Below are 24,128 nucleotides of genomic sequence, written 5' to 3' on the forward strand. Positions count from 1 at the left end.
CTTTGTGTCACTTTGAAACTGGTCATTTGCCCCTAGACAACGATAGAGCTTGATTGATCCTGTTATCTTAATTCTGTGCACATGTGTGTTTACCATTGCTGAACTGTTGCATTTATTATCCTTTTGATTAGAGTACTGTGTTGCTTGTTTCTTTAATAAAACTTTCCTAGTTCTAGTAATCCAGACTCCAACTGAGTGATCCATTTCTGCTGGTTTGGCAACCCAGTTACAGGGTACATAACAGAGTGCACCAGTGTTAGAATGGGGAGTTTAAGTGTTGGCCTATCAAGGTTTTGGCAAGGAAAGGCATAAGCCACAGGTAGATTTTTTTTTCTTTACTTATTCTTTAAAAACATAGAAAACCTACAGCACAATACAGGCCCTTCGGCCCACAAAGCTGTGCCGAACATGTCCTTACCATAGAACTACCCATGCTTACCCATAGCCCTCTATTTTTCTAAGCTCCATGTACCCATCCAGGAGTCTTCTTTCTTATTGCATAGGGTAGTTCTTACGTGGTCAGTGGTAGGGCACTGGGAAGTGCAGAAGTACAGAGGGATCTGGGAATACAGATCCATAATTTGTTGAAAGTGGAGTCACAGGCAGATAGGATCAAAAACAAAGCTTTTGGCACATTGGCCTTCATAAATCAAAGTACTGAGTATCGGAGTTGGGATCTTATGTTGAAATTGTTCAAAACATTGAAAAGGCCTAATTTGCAGCACTGTGTTCAGTTTTGGTCATCTACTTACAGGAAAAATGTACATTAGATTGAAAGAATGCAGAGAAAATTTACAAGGATGTTGTCAGGACTACAGGATCTGAGTAATAGAGTAAGTTAGGACTTTATTTCCCAGAACACAGAAGGTTAATGGAGGTTTTGACAGACGTACTGTATACAACATTATGAGTGGTATAGATAGGATAAATCCAAGCAGGATTTTTCTATTGACGTTGGGTGAAACTACAACTAGAGTTCATCAGAAAGTTTTTGACAAGAACAGGCCATTCAGCCCAACAAACCTGCCAAATTGGGTCAAGGCTTAAGGGTAAATGGTGAAATGTTTAACTGGAATATGAGGAGGATACTCTGCACTCAATGGGTGATGATAGTGTGGATGTGGGGTCAATTTCAAAATTTGAGAGAAATTAGGGGTAAAGTGGGTTGGGGTCTGGATGCAGGTTCAGGGGACTAGGCAGATTCATGGTTTGACATGGATTAGATGGCCAAAAGGCCTATTTCTGTACTGTAGTGTTCTAAGACTCAGTGAATGAGGAGGTTGGCAAGGGGCGGAAAATGTTTCTGCCTGGGAACAGTATAGAGTACTAAAGTAACACACACAAAAAGCTGGAGCAAATCAGCAGGTCAGGAAACATTTATGGAAAGGGGTAAACAGCTGATATTTCAGGCCAAGACACTTCATCACGACTGGGTGACTTCCACAATTCACAGTATTTCGGACTGCATTAGGAAAATGTACCAGTGTTAAATCAGTTCAATAGGCAAAGTAAGAGACCAGACCATGTGCTTTCACAAAGTTATATAGCTAAGTGCAATTTGGACAAATGATATCACTGTGGATGAAGACATAGTTTAAATTCTTTTGAGAAACGTACAAGTGAACATGTGTTTACCATCAAAGGTCTCCAATTCTAAAATAATCTGAAAGATTGAACATTATCTACATAATGTAATTCTCCTTAAAACAAATATAATGTGACATTAATATCTTGGCCATGTGAAAAGTGCGAGGCATGGCATAAATAAGCATTCATGCTGGATGTTACCTGGTTTAATACTTATTGTAAATCTAATTTCTACAAGTCGTTAACAATAATGAAAAACAGTGTTTTAATTTAGTTCAGGAAAAATGGGCCAACTCTGGCTACTCTCAGGAGAGGATCCAAGGACACAATCGGGTTCAGAATACAGTCGTTTACTCCTATCGTTTATTCCTATTGAGAACCTCTTTCTTAGCTTAGTAGTTAAGTTCTTCCTTTTTTCCAAATTGGGTTCTTGGGTTTCTTACTCTGTGGCTGTCTGTTAGCAAACAAATCTCAAGGTATATAATTTATACATTCTTAGATAACAAATGAATCCTTTAAATAACAACTGTTCCAGAAAAGTGGGGAACCAAATGGCTTATAAGAGTGAGGAATGCAAAGCAATTAGCATTAGTAAAGAAAAATAGCTACAGAAATCAATAGGACAAAGGACTCACCAATACCTAGAATTGACAGACTACGTTCAACCAGTCTAAAAGAGACGACAATAGAAATGGCTTGGAAGCCTTGGTTGCGATTAACTTAATTTCAAATCAATAAGTGGATTGATTTTAAAAAATCAAAAAGTGGATTGATTTAAAAAAATCAAACAACATAACAAAATGTTGATATTCATGGAGTGAGAGAGAAAACATGAAACAATAGGTATAGCAATGTGATTTCTCCCAACAGTGAAATGCTGGAATCCATTAAGAATGAGAAGGACTAGAATTAATGCACAGGATCAAAAAAACACTGACATTTGAGACAAAGGTGAAGAGAAATCTTTAGCTCTCTGGAATAGAAAACTTGGTTGATGCTCAACTATTAAACTGACGGCAGACAATGATGGACTTTGACATGAGTGCTGGTGAAAAAGGAAGCGGCAAGTTAAGATAGATTATCAGCTATGGTACTGAATGGAGGAGCGGACTCGATAAATTTGGCACATTTCTGCTCTTATTTTTCATGATTGATACAAGTGATTATGCTCCATATTATTCTTTACACGTCCTACATTATCAATATTTATCTTATTTCTCTTCTTCTTTAAGCATTCACCAGCTTCTTCTGAAGTGTAAAAATGATAATTGTGTCAAGTTCTCCACGTGTTTAAAAAGTTCCAGAAGCTCTAGATAAATGATTGTTCTTTTGACCAATCTCTCACCTCTGAGGCAAAAGATCATAGATCAACTACCACCTCAGAGACTTGGATAGAATACTCAGCTGTAAACAGTACAGAACTGAGGGATGCTATGCTGTCAGAGGATTATTGTTCAGGTGAATTGGTTAACTTAGCCCCTTTTAGTCCCTCAGGTGCATCATGTGCAACTGTTTTGAACAAGGGCAGATAAATTGTCATGAGTGAATTATTTATTTATCAATCAAAATCAGCAAATATTATCTGTCTTTGCCATACAGATACCTCTGGGGGGCTTGATTTTCACAAAGTTACAATCTACATTATATAAGCGTAATTGTAGATGAGAAAATATTTTGTTTCAGAAATACAATCAGGTTTATTATCACTGGCATATCATGAAATTTATGTTGTAGTAACAGTACGGTGCAATACATAAAAAGTTAGTATAAGTTATTATAAGAAATACAGAAAAATAAACAGTGCAAAGAGAGAGCAAAATATTGTTTACGGGTTCATGGACTGTACAGAAAACTGATGGTGGGGGGAAGAAGTCATCCCTAAAATGTTGAGTATGTGTCAGGGTCCTGTACTTCCTCCCTGATGGTAGTAATAGGAAGATGGCATGCCTTGAATGGTGAGGATCTTAAATGATGGATGCCTTCTGCTCGAGACGTCCTCTATGGTGAGGAGGCTAGCGCCCATGATGAAGCTGGTTGAGTCCACAACTCTCTGCAACTTTTCTTGATCCTACAGATGACAGCCTTCGTACCAGGTGGAGATGCAAGCAGTCAGAATGATCCTCTGAGATGTTGGTACGCAAGAACTTGCAACTACTCACCCTTACCACTGCTGACCTCTCGTATAGGACTGGTGCGTTTTCTCTCAAATTCCCCTTCCTTAAGTCTACAACCAATTTATTGGACATATTGAGGTTGTTGTTGTGATACCACTCAACCAGCTGATCTATCTCACTCCTGTATGTGTTCTCAGCACCATCTGAGATTCTGCTAACAACAGTTGTGTCATCTTTTCGAGAAAAATCATAAGAGGCATATTTTAGGACTTGGTAAAATCCTCTTCAGGAGCCCTCTTATAAAGCGCTATATTTCTCTCTACAGCTTTTCAACTCGATGTGACAAGAATATGTGATTATACTAATTAATATGGATTGAGGAAACCATGTAAAAAATACTGCAAGTAGATCATTAAGATCAATTATCTCAGGGTTAAGGGAAGGATAGGGGAAGAAAACTGTTAATTTACTAAAATAAAATGAGTAGGAGGAAAAAGGGTTGCATTTAAATAGAGTATTATTACTGCTTCGGAATCATTCCAAACACACTATTTTGCAGTCAACAGCAAAGTAGCAGCAATAGCCACAAAGGAAGAAGTCCTTCAGCATCCAGCAATCTCACCTAGTTTCCAATGTCAGTTGCTTTCAGGCATCAGGTCAAATGGGTCGTTGCCATTGACCAACACTATGTCACCTGACTGGATAAGCAGCCGATTATCTTGAAGAATTCTCAGAGACAACAGATCAGGGAGAGTCACTTTTATCTAGTACTTTAAACATTTTTCAAAGAGTGTGAAGAAAAGTTTAAAATAGGTAACTGAAATATCAAAAGTAATGCATCACGTGTTGCATTATTTAAGATGACTTATCTATCTTTCTTTCAATAACAAAACAGGATTTGTGGCTTGAGATGCCAATAAAATCTCACTAGGATGTTATGCAACAAAAATATCTTCTTCAACTTAACACAGTGTGATTGATTTTATATCAATTCACTGATTCTGCTGAAGCAGTAAACAATATAACTTTTAAGTCCGGCTGAATCGTCAACACATATTTTGGGATTCCCAACTTGAATTATACTTGCAAAACCCTTGAAGTTCCTATCAATTTCATCACATAATGCTAGTAAATAATAATAACTTTAATATATGACAGAGGAGATGGACATTTTAGACATTCGCTAAAATCTGCAAAACCTAATAGCTGATGATTGACTACAAGAGGGAGAAATTGAAGGTCCATAAGCCAGTCCTCACTAGAGGATTGGAGGTGGAGAGGGTCAGTAGCTTTAAATTTCTTGGCGTCAACATATCAGAGGGTCTATCCCGGGGCCAACATGTAATTGTCATCACAAAGAAGATACCACAGATCCTCTGCTTTCAGAGGTTTGTGTGCATTTGGCATGTCACCAAAAAACTTTGAGAAACTTCTATAGATGCACAGTGGAGAGTGTCCTAATTGGATGCATGATGGCCTGTTACAGAAACACTGATGCCCAGGAATGGAAATGTCTACAGAAAGTGGTGAATACACTACAGTTGATCACAGGCAAAACCCTCCCAATACTTAGTGCATTTACATGGACTGCTACTGTGGGGAAGCAGCATCCATCATCAAAGACCCGCATCATCCAGGCCATGCCCTCTTCCATTGGGCAGGAAGTACAGAAGCCTTAGGTCCCACACCACCGGGTTCAGGAACACTTATTAACCTACAACCATCAGGCTCCTGAACCAACTTGAAGAGCTTCAATCACCACAACTCTAAACTGATTCCATGATCTACAGACTCACTTTCAAGGACTCTTTACAACTCAGGTTTTCAATATTATTTTTATTAACACTGTTTGTCTTCTTATGCATATTGGTTGTTTGCCAGTCTTTTAATGTGATGTATAGCTTTTCATAAAATTATATTGTACTTCTTTATTTTCCTTAAATACTGACAAGGAAATGAATCTCAAGGTAACATACAGTTTATTTATTTATTGATTGGTTGATTGATTGGGATATAGCATGGAATAGGTCCTTCAGTCCCATTGAGCCACGCTGCCCAGCAATCCCCCAGTCCCCCAGGATGTGGTATATTTGGATTTTCAAAAGGCTTTTGACAAGGTCCCACATAGGAGATTAGTGTGCAAACTTAAAGCACACGGTATTGGGGGTAAGGTATTGGTGTGGGTGGAGAATTGGTTAGCAGACAGGAAGCAAAGAGTGGGAATAAACGGGACCTTTTCAGAATGGCAGGCGGTGACTAGTGGGGTACCGCAAGGCTCAGTGCTGGGACCCCAGTTGTTTACAATATATATTAATGACTTGGATGAGGGAATTAAATGCAGCATCTCCAAGTTTGCGGATGACACGAAGCTGGGTGGCAGTGTTAGCAGTGAGGAGGATGCTAAGAGGATGCAGGGTGACTTGGATAGGTTGGGTGAGTGGGCAAACTCATGGCAGATGCAATTTAATGTGGATAAATGTGAAGTTATCCACTTTGGTGGCAAAAATAGGAAAACAGATTATTATCTGAATGGTGGCCGATTAGGAAAAGGGGAGGTGCAACGAGACCTGGGTGTCATTATACACCAGTCATTGAAAGTGGGCATGCAGGTACAGCAGGCGGTGAAAAAGGCGAACGGTATGCTGGCATTTATAGCGAGAGGATTCGAGTACAGGAGCAGGGAGGTACTACTGCAGTTGTACAAGGCCTTGGTGAGACCACACCTGGAGTATTGTGTGCAGTTTTGGTCCCCTAATCTGAGGAAAGACATCTTTGCCATAGAGGGAGTACAAAGAAGGTTCACCAGATTGATTCCTGGGATGGCAGGTCTTTCATATGAAGAAAGACTGGATGAACTGGGCTTGTACTCGTTGGAATTTAGAAGATTGAGGGGGGATCTGATTGAAACGTATAAGATCCTAAAGGGATTGGACAGGCTAGATGCAGGAAGATTGTTCCCGATGTTGGGGAGGTCTAGAACGAGGGGTCACAGTTTGAGGATAGAGGGGAAGCCTTTTAGGACCGAGGTTAGGAAAAACTTCTTCACACAGAGAGTGGTGAATCTGTGGAATTCTCTGCCACAGCAAACTGTTGAGGCCAGTTCATTAGCTATGTTTAAAAGGAAGTTAGATATGGCCCTTGTGGCTACAGGGGTCAGGGGGTATGGAGGGAAGGCTGGGTTCTGAGTTGGATGATCAGCCATGATCATAATAAATGGCGGTGCAGGCTCGAAGGGCCGAATGGCCTACTCCTGCACCTATTTTCTATGTTTCTATGTTTCTATGTTTAACAGTTAACTTCTAGTCTAATCACGGGATAATTTATGATGACCAATTAACTTGCCAATAGGTACATCTTTGGACAATGGGGGCGGCGGGGGGGGGGGGTGGAACCAGAGCACCGAGAGGAAGCGCCCACTGTGGAGAACGTACAAAATCCTTACAGGTAGTGGTGGGAATTGAGCCCGTGAGCTAACCACTATGCTATGTATTTTGATGATAAATTTACATTGAACTGTGAATCATTCTATGCTGACTCACCTTTAATTTTCCCAATAACATATTCTTCACATTGCCCTCAGCTGCCCTGCACAACAAGCTCAATTCGCAGCAGCCAATGAACCGACCTACGCATCTTTGGGACATGGGAGGAAACTGGAACAAACAGTAGAAAGCAGTGTGGTCACATGGAGAACGTGCAAACTCCATGTGGATGACACTGGAGATTACGATTGAATCTAATATACTAGAATTATGAGTTAGTAATCCTACAAGCAGTACCACAATTAAAGACAAAAAGGAGGCTAGACCATTGAATTTCGTTTTATAGTTACTGCTGTTTACACAAGCCTAGTCCAAGAAGCAACAACAGCAAACATTCTAGCAAATTTCCACAGTATCCTGACAAGTTGCATCATTATCACAAACCGCAGTTCAAATGTACAGGAATCCAGAGAGTAGTGGACTAAACCCAATATATTACAGGCACATCTCTCCCTCCATGGATAGCATCTATATCAGGCACTGCATCAAGAAGGCAACTTCTATCATCAAAGATCCAGACCATCTTTGCCATGCCATCTTCTCGCAGCTGCTATCGGGTGGTAAGCACAGAAGCTGAATTCCCACACCACCAAGTTCAAGAACAGCTACTTACTTTGCTTCAAACATTTGGTTCTTGAACTGGTCTGCACAACTCTAATCAGTAGCTCAATATAGCAAAACTATGAGAACTTTGCACTTTAATGAACCTTATTTTTGTTCTGATTGTGTTCTTTCTTGTCTAATTTAAATTTTATTGTTAATATCATGTCTCTATTGGTATGTGCCTATGATTTTTTTTAATTACACGTATGCATACATGTACTATTGCACATAACAATAAACACAACTTTGCCTTTGATATTGTTAATCTCTTTGAGGACTATTGGTTAAGGAAGTCACAGCATCTGCAAGATCCACTACTCTCTTATAAATTGTCGACTGAAGTTGTATAGTTAAATCCCACAAATGGGCTTGAACAAACATGTTTGTTTTGCTCTAGAGATGAAGTTGCCACTAGTTCAGCCATCAACAAAATGAAGCATAGCATCAACTTAAACCAGCAGATTTTAAACAAGTCAACAACCTAGAGAGACATACGTTCGGTATGAGCAAAATTTTATCATTCAAAGGCACAAAAGCTGATGATATGGTAGATTAGCATCTTAATAAAAACCTAAAAAATACCAATGACACACTTGAATGCATTTATCAAGCTTGCTAAATCTCTCAGCTTGGATTTGTGGGAAAATAAGGGTGTACATGGAGCCTAGCTTTCATTAACAGAATATGAATAATTTACTTGTTGCCTGTTTTCAATGAACATTTCATGTTCTGCTCCACAACATTAGGTCTAAAGAGATCAGCAAGGTACTCCTTGTTTGAATATGCCTATATAGATTCCATCATTGATGCAGTTTTCATTGAAATTATTAATAACATTCTATGCAATTATGACAAAGGTAATACATTCTTCCTTGGCCTGCTTTCAGCCTTAACATGGCTATGTCCTTTCTGCTCTTATTCAACTGACTATATATAACCAGTAAATCATATGCTGTGTCTTCTTTTCTTCCGGTAAGATGGCAGTGCGCTCAGACATAGCAGCCTCTCTTGAGCCAACTAAAGGTGTGATTGTTCATCCTTTACATCTTTTTCTCAATCGCAAGACATAGCTGGTTATTAACAACATCAAGTACTTCAGCCTACTCACCAGCGAGTTGGTGGATAAGGGTGGAAGTGAACTTGTTGCGCACCATGCTGCAGCTATCCACCGAAGACAGCGTCAGAGGCAAATGGACATGGTGTGTGATCCAATAAATGGGGGTAATAGTCTTGAATGTTTTTGTTGTAATCACAAGACCCTGTTGGATATTGGTAATGTAGTATACTGGAAGTCCGATTCACTGGTTCATTGGGAAGACCAACAGCGACGGAGCTGCGTGGCCTCGGTTGTGGTGCAGATCAGGCCTCCGGGTCACCTGTTGCGGCTGCCAGGGAAAAAGACACCACAGCTGGCTGTGTACTGCTGGATTCTGCATGCTTTGGCGGCAGGCCTTTCCCATCAATGCTGCCTTCCAGTGTTCACTTGGCGGAAGACAAGCTGGATTGCATTCGACTATGGCTGCACTGTGTGAAATGAAGAACCGCTGTGGGCTGTTCTTGCAGAAACCTAGCTCCAGGAAAACATCCATACGCGATTAATCTATAGGCTGTGACAATCAGGGACATGGGCCATATCATTTTTTTTTAGTATTTTTGCAACTGTTTTATCTGCAATCAATTTTATATGTGTGATATGTGTTGTGTGCTGTGTGCAACTGTGGCCCAAAAGGTATGCTGCTTCATTTGGTTGTACTCATATGTATGGTTGAACAATAACTAAACTTGAACTTGAACTACCAATAATGTTTACCCTTGATTTACCTTTCCACCTCTTTGATTTCTCATCTACATGCTGCCCCTAAACTACATAGTATAAAAACCAGCATCAACTTCCACATACATACTGAAGGCTCTCAACTCTGTCTCACCATTTGCTTAATTCCTCCTCTTCTCCATTTTCTAAGGTTGTCTGAAGACTAATAGATTACTTGTTTGATGTCGAGTACTAGATAAACAGCGTCTCATCCAACTAAATACTGGCCTCAAATTCCAATTCTGGCTCCTTACACTCAGAGGCCAATTTATTAGGTGCATAAAGTGTTGCACACTCAGAGATTCACTTCAGCACTTCATTGTTGTGACATGTGGTTATTTGAGTTATTGTCGCCTTCCTGTCAACCAGTGGTCAAATTCCTCTGATCTTTCTCATTAACAAGGCATTTTGCCCATAGAACTGCTGCTCACTCGATTTTTTTTCTGGTTTTTGCACCATTCTCTGTAAACTCTAGATACTGTTGTGTATGTGAATCCCATCAGATCAGCAGTTTCTGAGACAAACCACCCCATCTGGCACCAACAATCATTCCACGGTCAATGTCACTTCGATCACATTTCCTCACCATTCTGATGTTTGTTCTGAACAGTAACTGAACTTCTTGACCATGTCTGCATGCTTTTATGCATTGAGTGGCTGCTACGTGATTGGCTGATTAAATATTACATTCATAAGCAAGTGCACCTAATAAAGCGCCGCTGAGTGTACTTTGCATCTGGTTTAAAAGTGAACCAGACTACTTGTAATCATGGTATCAAATCTAAGTCCAAGATCAGGCATTTCCCCAGCCAAGGCCATCTATTCCTCTGTATATATTCTACTCTTTATACATCTAATGTTATTAAAAATGCTGGTGCCAAATCCACATTTATACCAAATTTCCTTCATTACTCACCCCTGTATTTCCAGATGATCAACTTGGACTTTTGATTGAGCAATAACTTGATTTAAAAATTCATTAACCCATCGAAACTCATCTTCATCTCATGTAGCATTGATTCCAACCAAAAAGGTGAATCTTAGATCATTATCGCCCAGACACTTCTTCTAGTCTCTCTCTCAATAATGCTGACTTCATCTCCAGTGAATGTTACTAATCTACAGAGCTAATCAGAAACAGTTCAACTTGTGGCAACTCCACTTGAGGATCAACGTAATCTGAATCTTCATAATTGGACTACAATGTGAAGTCCACTTGCATTGATGTGAGATGGGAGATGAGATCCAAACCATCATTCACATGTTTTCTGTAGAAAATGAGAAGACAGGCCTTTCACTCTTCATTTGCAAGGCAATAATCTTTTATCATCTTTCCCCTGCTGTACATCAGGTTCCAATTAATAAAGATTCATGGCACATGGACTACTTCTCGTATCCCAAGAGATACCTGACACCCAAGTCAGACATCATTGATAAAATACACCATTGACCAATGCAAAACCACAGCCTTTAATCAATTAAGGAACAGGGTGTTTGAAGAACAAATCATCACGTGTGGCAGATAACTCCATCAATAAGATAGTAGTAATCCATTCTGTCCGATATATTTCCTGAGCTATCTCTAGGCACTAAAAAATGCACCAATACTGACTCTGTAAAATCTTTCAAATTCACTGAAAGGATAAAAAATAGAGTCACCTTCCTTGCCAAGATCCTATCACTCCTGGTAGCCACATACTTTGCAAGACCAACACCAGACTCCCAAAACAGATACTGAATTCTGAGATCTGTTATAACCAGTGCATAACCAGTCTCTCTAGTAACCAGAGAATGATGGTTTCAAGCTCATCTCCCATCTCATGTAAATGCAAGAGAACATATATAACCGTATAACAATTACAGCACGGAAACAGGCCAGCTCGGTCCGTCTAGTCTGTGCTGAACTCTAACTCTCACCTAGTCCCACCGACCTGCACTCGGCCCATAACCCTCCATTCCTTTCCTGTCCACATATCTATCCAATTTAACTTTAAACAACAACATCGAACCTGCCTCAACCACTTCTGCTGGAAGCTCGTTCCACACAGCTACCACTCTCTGAGTAAAGAAGTTCCCCCTCTTGTTACCCCTAAACTTTTGCCCTTTAACTCTCAACTCATGTCCTTTTGTTTGAATCTTCCCCACTCTCAATGGAAAAAGCCTATCCACGTCAACTCTATCAATCCCCCTCATAATTTTAAACACCTGTATCAAGTCCCCCCTCAACCTTCTACGCTCCAAAGAATAAAGACCTAACTTGTTCAACCTTTCTCTGTAACTTCGGAGATGAAACCGAGCAACATTTTAGTAAACCTCCTCTGTACTCTCTCAATTTTATTGACATCTTTCCTATAATTCAGTAATGAGAACTGTACACAATACTCCAAATTTGGCCTTACCAATGCCCTATACAATTTCAACATTACATCCCAACTCCTATATCCCAACATCACATTATAGTCTATCGACATTGAGCATAAGGTTGCTGTTGTGACACAATTTAACCAATAATCTGTTCTCTGATGATAGGCTAAATCATCAGGACCACCTTTCTCCAGTTCTCATTGCAGCCTTTGTTGAAAAATGATCAAAAGAACCAAATTCCAGAGGTGAGAGGTTGTCTTTGTATTCAATAGGAATAACGAATAAAACCTATGTGCCTGGAGGCATAATTAATATAACGGCTGTGGTAGCTCAACATCAACAATCTCAGTGCTAAACTATAACAATAGAAATTCAGAACATTCACAAAGGCACAAACAGAAGGAATGGACAACATTTAAATGGCATTAAGAAAAGGTACAGTTGAAGTCAGAAGTTTACATACACCTTAGCCAAATACATTTAAACTCAGTTTTTCACAATTCCTGACATTTAATCCGAGAAAACATTCCCTGTTTTAGGTCAGTTAGGATCACTACTCTATTTTAAGAATGTGAAATATCAGAATAATGATAGAGAGAATGATTTATTTCAGCTTTTATTTCTTTCATCACTTTCCCAGTGGGTCAGAAGTTTACATACGCTTTGTTAGTATTTGGTAGCATTGCCTTTAAGTTGTTTAACTTGGGTCAAACGTTTTGGATAGCCTTCCACAAGCTTGTCACAGTAAGTTGCTGGAATTTCATTCCATTCCTCCAGACAGAACTGGTGTAACTGAGTCAGGTTTGTAGGCCTCCTTGCTCGCACACGCTTTTTCAGTTCTGCCCACAAACTTTCTATCGGATTGAGGTCAGGGCTTTGTAATGGCCACCCCAAGACATTGACTTTGTTGTCCTTAAGCAATTTGTGCCACAACTTTGGAGGTATGCTTGGAGTCATTGTCCATTTGGAAGACCCATTTGCGACCAAGCTTTAACTTCCTGGCTGATGTCTTGAGATGTTGCTTCAATATAGCCACATAATTTTCCTTCCTCATGATGATGCCATCTACTTTGTGAAGTGCACCAGTCCCTCCTGCAGCAAAGCACCTCCACAATATGATGCTGCCACCCCCATGCTTCACGGTTGGGATGGTGTTCTTCGGCTTACAAGCCTCACCCTTTTTCCTCCAAACATAACGATGGTCATTATGGCCAAACAGTTCAATTTTTGTTTCATCAGACCAGAGGACATTTCTCCAAAAAATAAGATCTTTGTCCCCATGTGCACTTGCAAACTGTAGTCTGGCTTTTTTTATGGCGATTTTGGAGCAGTGGCTTCTTCCCTGCTGAGCAGCCTTTCAGGTTATGTCGATATAGGACTAGTTTACCATGGATATACATACTGGGTTACCTGTTTCCTCCAGCATCTTCACAAGGTCCTTTGCTGTTCTGGGACTGATTTGCACTTTTCGTGCCAAAGTACATTGATCTCTAGGAGACAGAATGCATCTCCTTCCTGAGTGGATTGACGGCTGTGTGGTCCCATGGCGTTTATACTTGCGTACTATTGTCTGTACAGATGAACGTGGTACCTTCAGGTGTTTGGAAATTGCTCCCAATGATGAACCAGATTTGACAACATTTTCTGACCTCAATCCGATAGAAAATTTGTGGGCAGAACTGAAAAAGCATGTGCAAGCAAGGAGGCCTACAAACCTGACTCAGTTACACCAGTTCTGTCTGGAGGAATGGAACAAAATTCCAGCAACTTACTGTGACAAGCTTGTGGAAGGCTATCCAAAAAGTTTGACCCAAGTTAAACAATTTAAAGGCAATGCTACCAAATACTAACAAAGTGTATGTAAGCTTCTGACTCACTGGGAAAGTGATGAAAGAAATAAAAGTTGAAATAAATCATTCTCTCTACTATTATTCTGACATTTCACATTCTTAAAATAAAGTAGTGATCCTAACTGACCAAAGACAGGGAATGTTTTCTCGGATTAAATGTCAGGAATTGTGAAAAACTGAGTTTAAATGTATTTGGCTGAGGTGTATGTAAACTTCTGACTTCAACTGTAATTACCAAAACTGAGAAGTAAATATTTCAGGATGTTCAATATTTAGAAGGACTGGCAAAGGTGAAAAAAAAGGTAATAAGACCCAGGAAGAGCAGGGTGAGCTGTACTATTGACTATTGATCAGATGCACTCACGTGTACTGTGATTAAGTACTTTGAGAGGCTGGTCATGGCTAGAATTAACTCCTGCCTAAACAAGGACCTGGACCTTGCTTAGTAGACTACTATTTGCCTACTGCCACAATAGGTCTATAGTGAAAGGTGCTCTCCACTTGGCTTTGGAACACCCACCTAGACAACAGCAATACATGTCAAGATAAGGATGTATAGAGTTGAGGGTGATGTATTAGCATGGATAGAGAATTGGTTAACCAACAGAAAGCAGAGAGTTGGGATACATGGACATTTCTGTAGGTGGCAATCAGTGGTGAGTGGTGTACCGCAGGGCCTGCAACTGTTCACAATATACATTAACGATCCGGAAAAGGAGACCGAGGGTCGTGTATCTAAGTTTGCTGATACCACAAAATTGAGTGGAAAAACAAATAGTGCAGAGGATACGGTGAGTCTGCAGAGAGATATAGATAGGTTAAGAGAGTGGGCAAGGGTCTGGCAGATAGAGTACGATGTTAGTAAATGTGAGGTCTTCCACTTTGGAAGGAAAAATGGAAAAGCAGATTATTATTTAAATTGTAAAAAAAAATGCAGCCTACTGCTGTGTAGAGGGACTTGGGAGTGCTTGTGCATGAATCACAAAAGGTTGATTTGCAGGTGAGGCAGGCTATCAAGAAGGCAAATAGAATGCTGGCCTTCATTGCTAGAGGAATTGAACTTAAGAGCAGAGAGGTTATGCTGCAACTGTATAGGGTACAGGTGAGGCCACATCTGTAGTACTGTATGCAGTTCTGGTCTCCTTACTTGAGGAAGGATATACTGGTTTAGAGGCAGTGCAGAGGAGGTTCACAAGGTTGATTCCAGAGATGAGAAGGTTAAGATTATGAGGACAGATTGACTCGCCTGTGACTGTACTCGCTGGAATTCAGAAGGATGAGAGGAGATATTATAGAAACATATAAAATTATGAAAGGATTAGATAAGAATGAGGCGGGAAAGTTGTTTCCACTGGTAAGTGGAAGAGATTCAGGGGAGTAAATTTACGATGGAGATGAGTAATTGATTTTTAAAAAGAGTGGTGAACCTGTGGAATTCTCTGCCCAGTGAAGCAGTGGAGGCTATTTCAGTGAATATATTTAAGACAAGGTTGGATAGATTTTTGCATAGTAGGGGAATTAAGGGTTATGGGGGAAAGGTAGGCAGCTGGAGATGAGTCCATGGTCAAATCAGCTATGATCTCATTGAATGGCAAAGCCAGCTTGATGGGCCAAGTGGCCTACTCCTGCTCCTATTTCTTGTGTCCTTATGTTGCTATTTATTGAATGCAGCTCAGCATTCAGCACTACCATACCCTTGTACTAATCGACAGACTTCAAAACCTGGGCTTTGGTACCTTCCTCTAAAATTGGATCCATGAATTCCTTATCAGCCGACTGCAATTGAAATAAAACCTCCTCCTTGCTGACGATCAACAGAGGTGTACCTCAAGGATGTGTGCTTATCCCACTGCTCTACTTTCTCTCCACTCATGACTGTGCGGCTAGACACAATTCAAATACCATCTATAAACTCACCCATGACATAAATACTGTTGGCAAAATTTCAGATGGTGACGAGGAGGTGTACAGGAGTGAGATAGATCAGCTGGTTGAGTGGTGTCACAAGAACAACCTTGCACTCAACATCAGTAAGACAAAAGAATTAATTGTGGACTTCAGGAAGGGGATGTCGAGGGAACACTCACCAGTCCTCATCGATGGGTCAGCAGTGGAAAGGGTGAGCAACTTCAAATCCCTGGGTATCAATATCTCTGAAGATCTATCCTGGGCCCAACAGATTGATGCAATTACAAAGGTGGCATGACAGAGGCTATATTTCATTGGGACTCTGAGGAGATTTGGTATGTCACCGAAGGCTTGAGCAAATTTCTACCGATATACCATGGAGAGCATCTGACTAGTTGCACCACTGTCTGACATGGAAGTGCCAGTGCACAGAATTTCAAAAGTTGCCTAGGGTGTAGACTCAGCCATTTCCTTCATGAGCACCAGACTCCCCACCATCGAGGACATATTCAATAGGTGTGAAACACCCTGGTTTCCTTGGCTGCTAAGTCTAGGTAAGACAACCTTTGGCACCACCAAACTCGTGAAATTGAGGCACGCTCAATCCCACCGCAGTTCCAGGTTTGTGTGGATGTTGTGTCATTTGCTACCCTGTTACAAATTAATGCCGCGAAATAACAGACAGTACACTGCATATGATTAAAGGAATTATACTTAACTGAAGTGTTAGTAAAGAATAACAAAAAGAAAAGGGCCCGTTCCAATTAAACAGTCGAATGCGCACAAGTTGGAGCTCATCTTGAACTTCTGTCACTCACGTGCTCGGCCCTCGGTCAACGAGAAAGCACACACCACCTTCCGAACGTCACTCGCAATCCATCTCAAATGGGTCTCCCACTGGATCGTATGCTACGGCCAGTTCTCCCCAGCGTCGTCTCTCTTCCATCTCCTCTCGAACAAAACCCCCAAGCCCAACCGTAGTGTCCCTCACCAGAGAAACCTCCCCTTAATCCGACCATCCTAATTGGATGGGACACATTTCTCCTCATCTCTTATCTTCAACAGTAACTCAAACAAGCATGAAAAAAGAACAGTCTGCGCTTACAGAACTGCCAAAATTAAATACATACAGCATAACAGTAAAAATACGAACCAGGGTATTACAGGTGTTCCCTCAAGAAGGCAGCATGCCTCGTCAGGTTCCCTTACCTTCCAGAACATGCTCACTTCTCATTACTACCATCAGGGTTGAGGTTCAGGAGCCTGAAGACACATACTCAACACTTCTTCCCCTTTGTCATCATATTTCTGAACAGATCATGGATCCATGAACACCACTTCACTTCTTGCTCTCTGCTTGCACTTTTTTTTATATAAATTTCTGATCGTAACTTATAGTAATTTCCATGCACTGAGGCTGCAAAACAACAAATTCCATGACATAAAATAAACCAGATTCTGATTCTATTTATAAGGATGAGATCAATGCAGTAGTAAGAAATGTAGTAGTGCTGGCGGGCTGGGCTAAGAGTTGGAGGTGTTCATTAGCCTGACAGCTTGGGGGAAGTGACTGATTTTGAGCCTAGTGGTCCTGGCATGGAAGCTATGTAGCCTCTTCCCTAATGGGAGTGGGGCAAACAGTCTATAAGCAGGATGAGTAGAATCCTTCATGATATCGCTGGCCTTTTCCCAGCACCTTCTTGTATATATGTCCTTGAGGGTGGGTAGGCTAGTGCTCGTGATGCATCAATTTTAACTACCTGTTGTAGGCAGGGGTCATTTTAACTACCTGTTGTAGGCAGGGGTCATTTTAACTACCTGTTGTAGGCAAGGGTCATTTTAACTACCTGTTGTAGGCAAGGGGCATTTTAACTACCTGTTGTAGGCAGCGGGCAGTTGAACAACCTGTTGTGGAACCCTCCTGTATGCCGTAGAGCAGCTTCTGTACCTCATGTAATGGAGCACTCAAATGCACATCTGTAGAAGGTTGTGAGTATTGATGTGCACAACCTAGATCTCTTCAGAAAGTAGACGGCTTTGACAAGCTTTCTCGACTGTGGAAAATGTGTTCTGGGACTACGAGAGCATTTGGAATTCATAGGTTAAAAATTCTTTTTAAAAAAGGCAAAATGGCATATGAGACTAGACTGGTGAGATAAATGAAAACAGACTGCAGGAGCTTTTATAGCTACATAAAAAGAAAAGCACTAGCAAGAACAAGAGTGGGTCCCTTACAGACAGATACAAGAGAATTTATACTATGGAATTAAGAAGTGGCAGAAGAATTTCAAAAATTGCTTAGCGTCTGCCATCTTAGAACCAGACACAAAACCTGCTGCATATGTAAGGTTATGGAGAGAATAAGGTTACAACTAGACTGAAGACTGAAATATCTTAGATTTGTCAAGATATGATACTAGAGAAAACAGTGAACTCAAAAACTAATAAATTCCAAGGACATTGCAGAATTTTGAAAGAGGTGGGTTATAGAGGTGGGTTGTAATAGAGGCTGGCTATTACAGTTTGAGGCGTTCCGGAGCTCGGAGTTCAATTCCAGCGCTGTTCTGTAAGGAGCGTCTGTACGTTCTCCCTGTGGAATGTGTGGGTTTTCCCAGGTGCTCCGGTTTTCTCCCACAGTCCAAAGATGTGTGAGGTATGCTATTTGGTCTTTGTAAATTGCCTTGTAAATAAGTTAGGGTTAACCGGGGTTGTGGCGTTGCTGGGGTGGCACAGCTCAAAGGGCCTACCCTGTGCTGTATTGCTAAATGAATCAATAAATGTCGGAAAGAAAATAATCTGCTGTAACCCTTGACATACAGAATAGATAAGAAAGAATCAGTTTATGTAGTGCATTCAAAGGAGCCCAAGACAAAAGGTTGATAACAAGACATAATGTATTATCATGGATAGAGAATTAGTTACTGATGGAAAACGAGGTGGGGAAAATCAATGAATCCTTCTCAGATTGGCTGGTGGGCTGCAGCACTTGGTGCTTAAAACCTCTAATCACAATCTACATCACACTATGGCTGAGGGACACAAGGCCATATTTCTGAGTTTGTTGTGTGAGGTGGGATTGACAGCATAAAGGGGTTTAAGGGAATATGGATAAACTGAGTGAGTGGCTTGAATAAGAAAGATGGCATATAGGAAAACTACAGTAGGAATACTATGATGTTACCTACTTATGCCTGTAACAGGAAAGCAACGTATTTGATAAATGCCTAGAGATGGCTTTGTTGATATTCATCTGGAGCTAGATATGTCTGTGTACACATTATTGAAGGATACTGTGCAGGAGCAATAAGAGAGCAAATGGTATGTCTCCAGTTATTACAGGAGAATTTGAATACAGCAGGATCTCACTGCAAGTGGGCCGTGATAAGCCTGTACCAGGATTATTATGCACTGCTTTAGTCTCCTTCCCCAAGGGAGGATTTGCAAGCCATAGAGGAAGTATAATCACCTGACAGGCTCCAGGTATGTTGGTTTGCTGTTTGAAGGAAAAATTGAGTAGTCTGAGACTGTACTTCAAGAGTTTTGAAAAATGAGAGATCTCCTCAAAGCATATTAAATTCTTTAGTGCCTTTATATGTCCGATGTAATCAAGTTGTTTGCCTTGGGTGAAGAGTCTTCCACTAGGAGACAGTTTCAGAGTAAAGGAGCAACTGCTTGGGACTGAGTGAGAAACTTTACACTCAGAGGATGGTGAACCTTTGGCATACTCAATCCTGGAACTCAGTTACTACACCAATTCAAAGCAGAGATCAATAGATTTCTGAATATTAAGGTATTCGAGGAGGACCAGCACATCATTTGCCTTCCCAATTGGTTGCTGAATCTGCACATTAATTTGCAGTGACATACAAAGATATTAATGTTCCTTCAAAAAGCATCCTTTCTCAATCTGTCACTGCTTAAAGAGATTGTGGTCCTTTTCTATGCCAAAAGCAGATGAATTCACATTTTCCACATTCATTTCCATCTACCATGCTTTTCACCCACCTACTTCACAACCCCCATTAGTTCCTCCTCATGACTCAAAATCTCAACCAGTTTTGCATCATCAGCAAAACCTGACGGGGACTAATCCTTGTGTACCACACAAACCTCAGCCTACCAATCTGAGCAAGGCCATTTATTTTCACTTTTTGCATTCTGTCTATTAATGAGTTCTTAGTCCTGGATGGTACAGGTACTTCATATTTGAAACTCAATGGACTCTGACGTTGTTGATTAATTTACTGAATGCCTTCTGAATATTTATTCTACGCCACACCCACTAATCCTCTTTGTCTATTCTACAGGTTACTTCCTCAAAGAATTCCAATAGATTAGTCAAACATGATTTCCCCTTTCAGAAATCGGACTATTATTTTATCAATGTTCTGTAACTATATTCTTCATCTTTGTTTCCAGTCTTACTGATGTTGGACTAACAGTTTAGTATGACACTGCTTTCTCTCTTCAACCAAAGAATCTGTCAGAGGATTTCAGTGAGTTGAGCAACATTTGTTGTGGGGGGAGGAGGAATTGTCTGTAATTTGGGTTAAGACCCTGCATTAGGCCTGACAGAGACTGCTCCATATTCCCGCTTCTGCAATCTCTCCTGTATCTCGCTTTCTTTCTCATTCTTTTTTTAAATAGTGGGGTCAAATTTGCTGTCCAATATGCAGGAAGAACTGCAGAATATACAGAATTTTGAAGATCTATGTGGTACTCAGAAGGTTAAGCTGATCATTACAAAATAGCAGAATAGATAGTGTGTTTAGTTTTAACCAACATATGCGGAAGTCTGCATGCAGGTATGTTTAATGGTCTGTGAATTTCACTGAGAATATTCAGAAAATGGATGCAGCAAGACCCATTTGAAGAAGCTGTGACTTTCTAGATTTGCTTAAGACAATTAAATAAACATAACTGTATCTGGAACCAGTGTGGTGTGAGATAAGAGACAATATCTCACTAACATCCTCTCAGATTCACTGAGCAACCACCATAAAGTGGCAAGTTAGTTTATTTTACAGCACCTCACTGAAAATGACCAAAATGCTGACATAAGAAAGAATAGCTCCATTCTAAACATTTTATAACAGTATCAGATTCACAACAGCAGGCAGAAGAGCATGTCGTTACTATGGTAACCAGAGATAATTGAAGGCCTAGGCTAAGGCAGTGAAATACAATAAGTGATGAAGCCTGGTCAGGACACTACCAAATACACATGTGCAAAACAGCAAATATGTCAGTGGATTATAAACCTGATTCTGATCCTTGTATGATCTGTCAGCACTACTCAATCCCAACGCTCACTATAGCTGATTGGTTCAGTACCAACAAGCAGGTTGAGATAAAAAAAAAGGGTACTGTTGCAGATAGCGAAGAAAGATGTTGAAATCTACAGCACAATACAGATCAAGTGGAAAAAGTCAGGCAGACCAATGACAATTGGACAAATCCTGACATATATAAGGTGATACAGTTGGGTTCTGGTCACATCTACAGGAAGGATGTGATCACCCTTGGGAGCTGCAAACAAAAAGTTGCCCATCTCCAGCATCTTTTTTCTCAGTCTGGTCAATTTTATTAATACTATTTTTCTCTTCTCTCTAGGCCTTTGTTTCTTCGATGATTAAAAAAAATTGGCTCCAAGAATTTGTTTAATTTCTCTGTCATTACTTTACTATGCTTGAGGAAGTTTTCTTATCTCTGTCCATAAGGCTCTAACATTTGGCCTTCACAGTATTTTCCTTTCTGTATATCTTGCACTCCATTTTTATGCTTCTGGCAAAATCTGTGTTCACATTCCATCTTCCCATCCCTTTTCAATTTAACCACCTTCCCTTGATGTTCAATACATTATTATCACTAAATTTATGAGTATAAACACCAAAAGCCAGATTTTTAATTGATCTGGCCATATACATTTTGTAATTTCAAGAGGAACACACCCAGGTGCCCTTGTGTGGCCAGATCACAAACCTATTCTTGACAATTTTTCCCAAGTTTATGAAATGAGAGTGATTCAATCCTCTCCAATTGCCTGGAATGTAGCTCCTATAACACTCTGGTTTCAGTGCATCATCTAATCTGTGTACTTCAGCAAACCATCTCCCACCTGGTCACTGATATTTTCCCAAGATTTGAATTGATTTTATTGAATTGAATTGAATCTTTAACACACAAAAGTACAGCGAAATACAATGGGTGCCAAGGTCGCCTCCAAGTCACGCATCATTCTGATTTATAAACAGATCATGCACCATTCTTGCTGCTGAAGGAAATCCTAAAATCTTTTAAATGAAAATTAAACAATATTATAACAGTCTTAAAACAAACCTGTTTGCAAACGACTGTATTTCAACAAGATTGCGAAAGATATGTTCATAACTTCGAAGACATTCTGAGGTGTGATATTTTTATCAAGAAAATATCTTTAATATCCAGTAAACAAACTCAATGCACCTGCAGATCATGAATTATTATGAATTACAAATTTATGGCAGTCAATTACCTGGAAAACAGAATGGTTTATGTTGAACACAGATAAATTCATTACTATGGTAGAGATGGTCGAACCAGTAATTTAGTCTGTATCAAACAGGAATACTGCATGTAGATCTTTAATACCTTTCTCTCAATTCACAGCTATTATAAAAATTATGTTTAATCAAGTAAAAGAACAACTCCATCCTACAGCACTCACCGACCAGCTCACCTTAAAGTAAAGAAATAGCTAATAAATAAACTTTTATCACATGAAACAAAGGATTAAGGCAGAGGTTGATAGATTCTTGATTGGTCAGGACATGAAGTGATATGGGAAGAAGGTAGGTGATGGGGCTGAGAGGAAAATTGGATCAGCCATGATGAAATGGTGGAGCAAACTTGATGGGCCAAATAGCCGCATTCTGCTCCCATGTCTTATGGACTTATAACAGTTTGGCATTAAATTCCAGTGAAAGTTGCACTTCAACTTCCACTTTGATTAATCCGAGTTCTATGATAAATCCAAAATCAGTTGAGTTCTGCTCCTGGAAAGCAAGGATGTAAAGATTAAAACTTTCCTGCACTCTTTCAATCTTATTGATATCTTTCCTCAAGGTAAGTGACCTGAACAATATTCCAAATTAGCCCTCACCAACATCTTGTACAACTTCAACACAACATCCCCATTCCTGTACTCAATACTTTCACTGATGAAGGCCAATGTGCTCTCTTTATGGACCTATCCATCTGTGACCATACTTCAAGAAGTTATTAGTATGTAACCCCTGATCCTTCTGCTTTATTGCACTCCTCTCGTGGTTTGTCATCCCAAAATGCAATACTTCACATTTAACAGCATTAAATTCCATCTGCCATTTTTCAGCCCGATTTTCCATCTGGCCCATACCCTGCTGAATGCTTTGATAAACCTCCTCACTGTCTATATTGACATCATCTGCAAATTTTCTGATCCATTTCACATTATCATCCAGATCACTGATATAGATAAGTAACAAAAACGGACTCCGCACCGATCACTGTAGCACACCACTTAGTCATAAAAGACTACAGTCAGAGATGCAATCATCTACTACCACACTCTGACTTTTCCTGTGAAGCCAATATTGAATCAAATTTACTAGCTAATCTTGAATGTCAAGTAACTGAACTTGTTTGACCAACTCCCAAGTGGGACCTTGTCAAAAACCTTGCTGAAGTCCATATATATAACATCCACAGCCTTGCCTTCATCCATTTTCCTGGTAACTTCCTCGAAAAACTTCCTTGGTTAGACATGACCTACTATACACAAAGCCAGGATACTTAATCGGTCCCTAGCTGTCCAAATACTCATATATCTCACTACTTGGAATACCTTCCAATAATTTACCCACTACTGACATAAGGCTCACTGGCCTGTAATTTCCCACCTTATTCTTAGAGTCTTTCTTAAACAACTTTAGCTATCCTCCAATCCTCTGGCACCTCACCCATAGCTAAGGACGTTTTAATACCTCTGCTATGGTCCATGCAGTTTCTGCACCTGTCTCCAACAAGGTCCAAAGGAACACCTCGTCAGACCCTGGGAATTTATTCATCCTACGTTTCCTCAAGACAGGAAGTGCTTCCTCTTATGTAATCTATATATAGACCACGACCTCACTGCTGTTTTGCCTCTGTGACCATTTCCAAAATAAATAAAGATGCAATAAAGTAATCTAAGAACTCCCTCATCTCTTTTGGCTCCATGCATAGATGACCACACTAATCTTCAAGAGGTCCAATTTTGTCCCTTGCTATCCTTTTGCTCTTAATATATCTGTAGAAACCCTTGGTATTATCCTTCACCTGGTCTGCC

At 40.2% G+C, this 24,128-nt stretch overlaps 1 protein-coding gene across 11 annotated transcripts in view; it reads right to left on the reverse strand.

Moving 5' to 3' along the window:
- LOC134356771 (protein bassoon-like) overlaps positions 1 to 24,128 on the reverse strand; it is a 517,214-nt gene that overhangs the window by 230,790 nt on the left and 262,296 nt on the right. The gene's annotated exons all lie outside the window — the stretch shown is intronic.

The sequence above is a fragment of the Mobula hypostoma genome, chromosome 15 (assembly GCF_963921235.1).
Source record: "Mobula hypostoma chromosome 15, sMobHyp1.1, whole genome shotgun sequence".
Classification (NCBI taxonomy): domain Eukaryota; kingdom Metazoa; phylum Chordata; class Chondrichthyes; order Myliobatiformes; family Myliobatidae; genus Mobula; species Mobula hypostoma.